Source organism: Mastomys coucha, unplaced genomic scaffold (genome assembly GCF_008632895.1).
Source record: "Mastomys coucha isolate ucsf_1 unplaced genomic scaffold, UCSF_Mcou_1 pScaffold16, whole genome shotgun sequence".
NCBI classification, from domain to species: Eukaryota; Metazoa; Chordata; class Mammalia; order Rodentia; family Muridae; genus Mastomys; species Mastomys coucha.
The window spans coordinates 84,920,290-84,931,937 of NW_022196898.1; the positions used below are offsets into that span (position 1 = coordinate 84,920,290).

The 11,648-nt window shown below is 40.0% G+C and overlaps 1 long non-coding RNA gene across 1 annotated transcript in view; it reads right to left on the minus strand.

Moving 5' to 3' along the window:
* The window catches only part of LOC116094346, a 19,754-nt gene extending 9,980 nt beyond the window's left edge, over positions 1-9,774 (minus strand). Inside the window, exon 1 of the long non-coding RNA XR_004120059.1 lies at positions 9,678-9,774. This is a non-coding gene — a long non-coding RNA (uncharacterized LOC116094346). The remainder of the gene's footprint in view (positions 1-9,677) is intronic.
* Between the last annotated feature and the right edge of the window lie 1,874 nt (positions 9,775-11,648).

Sequence of the window (11,648 nt, forward strand, 5' to 3'; positions counted from 1 at the left end):
CAGGGTCTGTCAGCCAGCACACCTAAGCAAGGCCCGCACAGTGTCAGCCAGCACACCTAAGCAAGGCCTGCACAGTGTCAGCACTAGTTGTCACGCCAGCGCTGAAGATTCTCACAAGGCCTCACCCCTAGATGAAGAGCTGCAGATAACTAATGACTGCTTAAAAAAAATGGGGGCTCTGGAGAACCATGAGCCCTGATGAGGTATCCAACCTCAAACAGCTAGACCTAAAAATGTACATACTGGAAAGACTAAGTGTACTGAACAGGCTTTATCTATATGAACATTTACATGTATGTATGTGTGTATGAATATGTGTGTATGTGTGTGTATGTTTATATACCAATGATAGAGATCAGGAATTTGAGGTGGAGTGAGAGGACACAAGAGAAGACAGAGTGAGAAGCAGTGGTAGAAATTACGTAAATAATGAAATTCTCAAAAAAAAATGTTAAATTAATTTTTTTAATTTTGTAATTATATGTATATAAAGAAAACCTAGTGCACATTTAACCCAGTTTAGTGGCAAGTTCCTTAGCCTTTTCCAGCTTGGCCATTCGAGCCATGGACTTAAGACCCAGGACGTTGTCTCCCCACTGGCAATGGATCTCCTCTTATCTGTCATTATAATTGGTCCTGATAGCTTCCACCAGCTTAGCCAGAGCACCTTGTCTTCAGAGTTAATCTGTGTGAAGGCAACAGTGGTGCAGGTCTTCCTGTGGACCAGGCGCCCCAGCCTGGCCTTTCCCTTGATGATGCAGTAGGATACCCCCATCTTTCAACACAGGACAGGCAGGAAAACCACCAGCTCCTGGGAACCTTTTTGGCTTCTGTTTCTTGACTGTGGTGGGGGCCAGGCCACCTTCTTCCCCTTGGCCTCCCTTCCTTTGGGCATCTTGCTCGGCTGGATGAGAGAGCTAAATTAAATTTAAAAGAAAGTCCAAGAAGGCTAAAATCTTCATGATGAAACTCATTATTCTGTATAATTAGTACATGTTAATAAAAACATTAATAAGCAAATGAATGGCTGAATTCTGCAAACAGAAATATTTGGCTTAAATAGTTTGGGCTCAACTCCCTGCCTTAGTACTTGGTGAGTTTAAGATATTCTAAGTAAAATGAAAGAAGCAGGAGATGTCCAAACCCTCACATTTCCTTTCTTCCCACTGTCGGGGAGGATCGTCAGAGGAGACCATAAATCACAACCTGTGTTTTGAGCACAGTTGAACCTTGGGATCAAAAGGTGGAGGCCTGGCTTTGACAGCTAGGTTAAAATGAACAAGCCACAGAAATGAGAAAAACCTTGGCAGATGGAAACCGGTAGTCCTACCGGCAGCTCTAAAGTGACAAGGAAAACATCTTAAGAGTCATAAGAACCTCAATTTAAACCCGGATTCTGGACTAACAGCGTCATCTGCTTTTGGATGGAGTGAAGATCCCCTTGGCAGAAGGGAGATCCAGCCTAACAAGTATGATGGAAAATGTCACCGGTCACTTGGATCTGCTCTGCCCTCTGTCAACTCCTGCAACTCCAAGCATGCACAGGTGACAGCAAGAGGATGCATGCTCTGAGAAGAGACTATCTCCGATGACTTGAAGGTTGTGCCTAGGAAGGATAAGATCAATCACATGATCTTTCTGACACAAGAGATTTTATAACTATGTACCTTGATCCAAAGGACCCCGCTCCTTAAACAGCAATCAGAGAAGCCTGAAACACTTCACGAGAAACTAAGCCCATTCTACAGGGGAAGACTCGGCCAGGTGGGCACTGGACTCCCTCTGACTCTTAAGGCCTCCTTCATCCAAGGCTAAATTGATTTTATAATTTTAAGCAATTGGCTTTCAAAAGCCAAGGCGGTTTTCAGTTCTCTTCGTTCATATTTGCTTCGGAATCATCTTCCTCTAGTCCCACCTTTCTCCGTTTACTGACTGTTAGAACTCTTTGTACTTTCCTTTTTCATTACCATTCTATGATTTCCCTGCTCATTGCCGTAAGAACCTCTTCTCCCTAAAACATACATATCCATACGAGTCTAAATATTACCCCTGTACTCCAGAGTGTCACTACCTGAAAACCCAGAAAGAAAGATACAACCTGATTCAGTTAGAGCAGCAGCTCTCAGCCTTCCAAATGCTGCAACCCTTTAATACAGTTCCTTGTGTTGTGGTGTTTCAAACAGAAAGTATATTTTAAATTTATAAGGAAATAATGGTGAGTGAGACATTATGGGAAAGCTAGAAATGAAAACACGGCTTCCAGATTCAAAGCTTAATAGCACACGCACGTCATCTGTGTGAGCAATGGTTACAAGGGAGGTACAGAAGGGTGGCCCCAAGGAGACAAGTGTTCCGATCTCTCCCAGCATCACTAATAATCCCACTAAAATGACTGAAATTTGCTACGTAGAAAAACTGAATTCTTAATTATAGGATTTTTTTTTAACTTGGTGTTTCTTTATCTCCATCTCAACAAATCTCCTGGGAGCTTCCCCTCACACATCTCATACCAGAACATCATGTTCACACATTAAAAATATACACCAAGGGAATGGCTGAATGAACTGTGAGAGGGCGGGCGTGTGAGGGAAATCTCATAAAACTGACTGATGGGGTCAGAACAGCACCCCTGGCACTGTGTCTGTCTGTGCAGACATCCCATGCCACAAGCCACACGCAGAGACTGGGGCTTCTTGGCTGGCACATGGGGCTTGGTTTTTAGCATTTCTTTAGTGCCAGCTGCTGTGCTCAGCACTTCACATAGTTTATCCTGTTATTGTTCACAAAAGGTATTATGAGATGGTCCAGAAGGGCAGTGTAGAACAAAAGTTTTGAGCTAGAATTTGTGCCCTAGGCTCAACAATTATGAATTGTTGTATTTTGGAGCCTAATACTTAGTCTCTTTATGGTCAGCTTACAGATCTGAAAAATTTTGCCCCTGCCTTAGTAGGGCAATGAGATAAGTATGTGGTATAGATAAACAATATTGGCTCTTCCCACTGAGATCTCAGTCCAGGCTCCCTGAGTTCCAATCCCACTTCCACTTCTATGTCATTGTAAGCAAGTAACTTTGTCTCACAGACATAGAATCCCGTCACCTGCAAACAGAATTGACAATACTAGACACTGGCCCTAATGAATTAAGTAGATTAATATAAAAGTGTTTAGACTAATGCCTGGCATGTATAAACACTCAACAATTATTGACTGTTTTATACTTTATTTTGTAGATGAGGAAAGAGAGCTTTGTTAAGGGAAGGCATGTATATACTCAGCTTACATACCATGTGAGTGGGGTGTAGAGCTCAGTCTCAGACAGGATGACTCTATTGGCCCTACCTTCTTTAAGTAACTGGTAGAAAATGTTGACATTTTCTATAAATTAAACATGGCAAAATATTTTACATTATTATAATCTTAACTATTTGTTTGTCTATCATTGAATATGAGCTACTTAATTCTGTGGGTAGAAAGATGGTTCAGTGGGTCAGAGCACTTGCTGTTATCTTAGAAAGCCAGATTTTGTTCTCAGATTCCATAGAGATGGCTCAAATTTACCTGCTACTCTAGTTGCAGGGTGATCTGAACCCTTTTCTGATTTCAGTGGGCACCTGTACAAACATCATACATACATCACTCACACAAACACACACACACACACACACACACACACACACACACACACACACACCACATACATCAAAATATAAAAAATAAATTGTCCACTACTAAGTAGCTTCCAAAATAGGGGAAAATCACTAAATCTAAACATGAAATATTCAGGAAATTTTCTCTTCTAGGAGGGAATAGTACTTGGCATGAATGATCTCAGAGAATCTTTAAAATACCTATTTCTCTGACTTTTCTCGGCCCTTGTATCCCAAATCTCTTTATATCTTGAATCAAATCTCTTTATAGACTCTGATTTCTGATTTTCTTTTTCTTTGTCCTGAAAAGGGGCTGAAGGCTTGTCCAGAATAAAACAGTCTGCATTGACAAGAGCACATGTTTTGTAGTTCAATAAACATTGGCAAATGTATATAAAAGAATGCATGGCTTTTGTGACTGTTATAGCACTCTCTGTTTTCTCCTTTCAAGTCCTGAGAGAGCCACAAGGGAAGGAAAAAGTCGAGAAGATAACTGGTCAGCTATGATTCTCAGAACTCACTTCCATGGACCCTCAGGAAAGTGTGAGGCTATCAGGAGATAGAATTGATTTGATGCAAAAGTTCTACATGAAATGTAAAGCATATTCCCTGAAATGGACAAATGAAATCAGTTCTGTGGAACATATGCAACAAGAATACTTTTTAAATTAATTATAAAATCCATTTTTTGTGAACGTGAATTACTATATATTTATCATTTCTAAATGTTATCCGTGTTCTCATTTTATATGCCTTTCAAATAATATCCAATTTAAAATATTGTCTGAATGTGATAAGTAGCGGAAAGTTTGGGTTTAATTTGTTATTATAATTTTCTAATATAAGCTCGAGAATGGTATATGTTTTGCCTCTGGGAGTTCTTTTTGTTCAGTAGGAAATAAATCAGTTTTCCTTTATATAAAACTTGTAATATGTCAAACCATTAGAATTTCATATCCGAAAATTGGTTTCCCTTAGAAACTTTCATGATATGCAAAAGAATATAGGCAAAGGTAGATTTTGATCGATATTTCTCGATGAATCAGTGACTGACCCTGGAGAATTCCTAAGACTGCTACAGTGGGTTGTGAGATAAGATCTGTTTTCATGACAATGCTGAAATGTTAACGGCTTTCTCGGTGGTTTTGATGTTTGTACTGACTGGGGAAAGTGACAATGGGGAGTACACAGGTACTGATACCTAAATCACAGCAGGGGGGTCCAAAGTCCTAACTGAACATGTGTAATGAAGGCCACTATGCAGGGAAGACCAAGGAAGGGTTTGAAAGGTCTTCCAAAGGGGTGAAATAGAACTTCATTTACATGTGTGATTTAGCATTGTAAGTAAAGAAATAGGAAGTACATTTGAATCATTCTTCCTTGCACAGTGTGGGTCTCATGAGGAGGCCTGAGCCTCCATGACATCCTGGTCTAGGAAAGTGCCCTCCTCATGAAGATGCAGCCTAAAGAGAAGCTGAGCATCTCCAAGAGTGACTCCTCAGGGCTGAGCGTCTCTTTAAGTGGGGCAACAATGCAGATCCACTGCTAATGACTGAATACGGGCACACAGCACAAGAGTAGGAGTGGAAAACATCGATCCAGACAGGTAATGTCTTTATTTCATATTATGAAATATGTCAACATCTGGCAAGTGTGGATAACTCATTGGACCAGGTGTTCACAAGTAACAGAGCATGGTGCTATCAAGAAAGTCTGTGTAATAGCCACTGATATAGAAAGTAGGCAAGGCCAGGGGAAATGTACCTCAGTGCAGTGACATACAAAAGGCTGACAGTATCCGATTCCATGTTTCAGCCAGTCTTTATAAAACTGTAACTATGGTATAAAATATTACCTGTAGTTATCTTTAAGGCTACTAAAACATCATCTCAAATGGTGATTTGTATGAACTTTCACCCAAACAACATCATAGCAAACCAAATTCAGGAGTAGACCCACATTCTGGCTACCATGAACTAAGTTAGATAGTAAAAAGATTTTAAAGTAGAAAATCACTGTCTTGTTTCACTAAACTATATTTTCATTTTAGAAAACCTTTTATCTTTTAACAAAAATATTGTTTAACATGCATCTGATGTATTAATTTATCACTTAACATTAATTCATAGTTTTTAAACTTTTCTGTTAGTTTCTGAGATGGTCAATTTTACACTATCTTTTCTTTATTCTTTGAAAACCGCACACAGGTATACAGTTTACCTTGGTCATAAGATCTCCCAACCACTCCCCTTCCCACACTACCTGAACACTTTGTATCACATCTCCTTTCTGCCTTCATGCCCTCTTGATTTATGGTTTTGTTTTTGTTTTGTTGTTGTTGTTGTTGTTGTTGTTGTTGTTTCTGTATCTCACTGAGGCCAGATAGTATTTCAACTTTAATGTTATCAATTCCATTGGCTTGGTCTTGTATTGGTAACATGTAAGCTCATGAGCACCATGGTGTACCCGAAAGACAGCAGTTTACAGCTCTCTCCCCAGCAACCGTCCCCTCTCCCCACCCCTCCACCCCCCACCCTGTGCTCTGACTCTACCATTGTTCCCACACCTTCTTCCTTAATTTTCCCTAAGCTTCCAACTGGAGATTGATACAACTATCCCACCTAAGGCTGATCATAACCTTATGAGACTCTACTTTAACCAAGGACAAAGGCCACTCTGGCCAAGATAGAAATCAGCACAAATAAACATAAATGTTTAAAAGGCAGATGGATAACATGTCCACTTAGTAAAACAACCTGAATAGGTTTCCCCTAGGACCTCGGACCTCCCCAGTCACAGACTTTTGTCAGGGTTACAGTACTAGATATGAATTCGTTCTGTGAAGTAGGCCTCAAACCCCATTCAAGAGCAATTGCTTACCCACATAATCTTCATGACAGTTACACCAGTGGACACATGGTACTACTATAACATCCCGGTTTTACGGCTAAGTAAGCCCACTGATAACACTTCTCAACCAAGGGCTCAATAGGACTTTGTGGAACTACAAAAGCTAAGGTTTCAGGTCATTTTCAGGATGGTTTTTCTATCTCTTGGAACCAAGGTATACTGTCTCTTCCACAGTAAGATCTTACCTTCCAGTTACAATGGGCAACTAAGAGAAATAGCAATGTCCCGTGTTTTGAGACTTCTGGGGTCTCCCTATCCAATAACTCATAGGGAGGTGCCCACACCTAACATTAAAATTTTCACTCAATTGCCATGTCTTCTGGAGGAAATATCACCTACTTATGCAGTGTACATGTGTTCAAACTCCCTTTGTTACTATATTATTTAATTAGCTTATGAAGTACCAGGTTCCTAGAATGGCTATTCATTCATGTATCTTTAGTTTTGATTAACCCATCCCCCACACCCTCTTTCTCCGCCTTTCTATCCTGAGACAGGAAATATTAAAACATAAATTCATTCCCATGAAAAGTCTCTGGGAGAAGCTCAGTCATTTCTTAAAGTGAAGCCAGAAGAGGAAGGTGACTCAACAGGTAAAGGCACTTGCCACCAATCCTAATGACTTGAATTTGATCCCTGGGATCCACACAGTGGAAGAAAAGAACTGATTCCTGCAAATTCCTCTAACACCTACATGTCCACAGTAGCACATGCACGATGCATATAACACAATATAAATAATACATATATAATTTTTTTACAAAATTAATGAACTATCGAATAAAAAGAGGATTTCAGCTCATAAGCCATTAGCCACTCAGATCACTTGCTTCTTATAAGTTCTTTTTGAAATTACTCATGGATCAAATATAAGTGTAATAAATCTTAGAATATGATGCGCTTGGGGGTTAGTCCACTCACTCTCACAGGCTGCCTCACTTTTGAGGCATTGGAAGCCCAAATAGTAGTAGATGTTGAGGGACAAAAGCAAATTTCTCCAGCTTCCTCATTTCAGTAGATACACCTCCATTCTACTGGGTGAATGAATGCCACAGCTAAAGTTCAGCAGGCAGAAGTCCAGTATGAAGCTACAGTGAATAACTCGAGGGTATTTTCTGACCCTGCCTTTCACTTCTACGGTATGTTTTTTTAGACCTCTATAATCATGTATGCATCTTCTCCTTATATAAATACATATGAACCCCAGAAGTGGAATTTCTGAATGGGCCAAGCCACAATAGTCCATGAGGTAGACCACCGAAGCATCGAGAAGTTGTTCAAGAGTATTGTTTGGGGAACCAGCATTCCGAGGTAACTTAAGATAACAGGAAAATGGTGAAAGTCTGTCCTGTCTGCAAGCTACTGTCGCCTCTACCCAGATCATCGATGAAAAGGAAAATATCTAAGTCCATTTTCTTTGGGGAGAATGGGCGCATGGAAGAGGATCTTCCTAGATGTGCCATGATCTGATGTGAGAAGCAGTGATTTGCATTCACTGTATCTCTAATTAAGGCTGTATGTCTCAAATGAAACATGTACCCTCTGCTTTCTCTCTCACCAGGTTCTATAACGCTCCAACTGATGGATGATGTTTGGGGCTATCTCATACATTGTTCATTTAGTCTTATGACCCAATTCAGTCATCATAGGAGCCCTAAGCTCCAAACTGCTATATTGTGTCTATTATTAAAGAGGATTTTTCTAAAACAGACTCCATTGTTAAAAGATTTCTGACCAGAATGTAAAATCAAATAACAAAGCACTTTGGATTATCTGGTGAAAATATAGTTAAATACTAAATTTATATTAACTATATACAAACAAGACAATGTAAGAATATATAAAAAAACATTTTAAGAATAAGTTTTAAAGTAATCTCCAAGGTGGTTAGAGAGATGGGTCATCAATTAAGAGCACTGGCTGCTCTTCCAAAGGACCCAGGTTAGGTTCCCCAAACCTACATGGAAACCATCTGTACTATATTTGAACCTATTTAAAGCTATCTATAACCCCAGTTCCAGGAGATATGAGTCTCTCTTCTGGACTCTTGAGTGCACAAGGCATAGTATGCACAGACACACAGGCAAATAATCCATACACATAAAAATAAATCTAAATATTTTTTAAAGTAAACCCTGAGGACATTTCACAGCAGTTGCATACTTGACTAACATGAACATGCCCCTGAAAAAAAAGATGAAAGTTCTTAGCTCGCTTGATAGCACAAAAATTCATCCCAGCTACTCAAGACACTAAGTTCCAAGACTAATCTGATCAATATAGTGCAAACCACTGATCGTGGTAGTGATGGTGATAATGATGAAGATGATGGTGATGATGGTGATGATAGTTGAGGTTTGGTCTGTTACTATATATTGTAATTCTAAATTTTGTACCCAAAGGAAAGATCTAGTCCTAAGAGTGAATTTTCATTTTTATAAGCTTTTGTTACGCAAACCTTGTTCCTTGAGTTAAAACTATTGGTTAAATAAAATTGACAACAGTCAATTACTGGAGGGATTAGAGGTAGGTGGGTTAGAAGTGACTTGGTTGGAGGAGGAGAGACCAGTGGGGAAGGAGAAAAAACAAGAGGAGAGAAAGAGGAGCAGGGAGAGGAAGAACAAGGAAGGAGAGGAAGCCTCCATGAGGAGAGATAGATGATGAGCACATGGCCAAGAAAAACAGAAAGTATTTGAGGAACACCACTGGAGAGGTGGCAGGCCAATAGTTAACAGAGTAGATTGGGGTGACCCCCCCTAGTAATTGTCAAAACCAAATAACATAACTATAGTCTGAGTCTTATTTATGTGTAAGCTAGTTCCCCAACTAGCTTAAATTGGTTGTACTACAGGTGATGGTGGTGCTGGTAGTGATGGTGTGGTGATGAAGATAATGGTTGTGATGATGCTGATAATGGTGATGATGTTGGTGATGATGATGTTGATAATAGTGATGGTGGTAATGATGATGGTGGTGACAAAATGGTAAAAACATATACTCTCAAGTGAATAAACCTATCTTGTATTTTTTATGCTTTTAAAAATTGTTTTCATCTGTGTATGTATGTGCATGCATGTGTATATACATGAGATGGCTTACATAGACAAGAGAACAACTTACAGGAGCCCATTCTCTTCTTCCACCATGTGGTTCCCAGGCAGCAAATTCAGATTACCAGGCTTGTAACAAATATCTCTCCCTGATAAGACATTGCACCAGCCCCTATTTGTTTACAATTAAAAAAAAAAAACACATTTAGAATAAAACAAGAATTGGCAAATAGACAACACTTGATCTCTTTCATGGGAGAATAGCAAATATCTGGGTGTGGATTTTTTTTCATCATATCATTATCTTGATTTTGTTATTGCATTCCATCTATTTTCAAGTTAAAAAGAGTGGATACAGTAAGTCATGGCAGTTCACTTTGGAACAAAGAAAGAAAGTGTGGTTGACCTGCTTTCCAGCTGGGAAGGAAGGGAAAGAAGTTAGAACTATTTGGGGGTTGAGGAAAATCTTCACTCATTGAGAGGCACAGCAGAGAACTTCTCTTGGAGGCCAGGCTGCTCCTGGTTGCTCCTGCTAACTTGTACAGACTTCACAGAGACCTGATTGTTTCTCCTGCATCATGCTGATTCACATTTGGTGTCCTGGCACTGCTGACCTGGATTACTAGTATCCCGACAGATGGAATCACCTCAAAGAACAACTTCTAAACAGATCCACATCCCCTTGTCCTATTTACCATCTTTTCTCCCCTACAGTTGGACAGTGGGCTAGAAGGGGGTTCTTAATCTTACTGCATGGTTGCCCAATTGCTGGGGTCATAATATGTAACTGTTGATATCAACTGATAATTGAGTTCCCTACTGGTAAGAGACATAGCCCAACTATTAAACACAGCTCAGTAAATTTCTAGATTGTTCTTTACAATTACAGCATAAGTAATTTTATCATAAAGAAGCTTCATTCAACAAAGATTAATGTATCAAAGAACTGCCTTTTTCTAACCAAAATTTGAGATAAAATGACCTCTCTCTCTCCCTCTCTCTGTCTCTGTCTCTCTCTGTCTCTGTCTCTCTCTTTATCTCTGTCTCTGTCTCTCTCTGTCTCTGTCTCTGTCTCTGTCTCTCTCTGTCTCTCTCTGTCTCTGCCTCTCTGTCTCCCTGTCTCTCTCAGTCTCTCTCTCTCTGTCTCTCTCTGTGTGTCTCTCTCTCTGTCTCTCTCTCTCTCTCTTTTTCTCTCTCTCCCTTCCTCTCCTCTCGTCTGGCTTCTCTCGGCATGTCTCCTTCCTAGACTAGAGTCACAGTCCAGTGGCAAATTCTAGCTAATTGCTCTTCAAAATGGTTGCGATGGGGTTTGTACCAGAGTTGGCAGTGTGGCCTTCCCCAGGTTTCTGGTATAGTATTTTCCCATCACTAGATCCACCTGCTCTCCTTGACACCTGTCATATTTATTTAGAACATGTTTATTACCAGAATCATTCAACACAATAGAAAAATGCCAGATCTGGCTTCCACAGGTTTTCAGAGAAGACAAATAACAAGCAGCGTTGGATGAAGAGAGATAAATGCGGCCACACATGCTGAGCACGCAGGCCAATCACTAGTCTGTGTCCTCCATGTTTCCACGTTTCATGGTAGCAAGAAGCTACAAAAAAAAAATTTTTTTTTATTAACTTTGACTTAATTTTCCACCAACTTCATAGGATAGCACTATTCAATTGAAAATAGCTCCTGTTGTGTGGAAGGCAGTGTTTGCAGTTGAGTGATCACCTCTAGATTTTGTCAGGTAAGGCAGAGTAAACCTGGATGGCATGTGTGTGTTGAGCATAACTACTCATGTGTGGTCATACTTTATTTTCTCAAACACGGCAAACTGCATGCCTTTCCACACCTGGCTCTGTCCAAGGGGCATGTGTTCGTTTCCACTTGAGTCTATCACTGCTCAACTAAAAAGAAGTTTTTAGCAATTTGAGATTATTTTAGCTGTCTCTAATTTTAGTCAAAGCAAACAAACAAGCAAAACTGTAGGAATTGAGTTCGGTGCTACAAGGCTTCACTGGTAAGCAAAAATGCCCTGGGTTCAGAA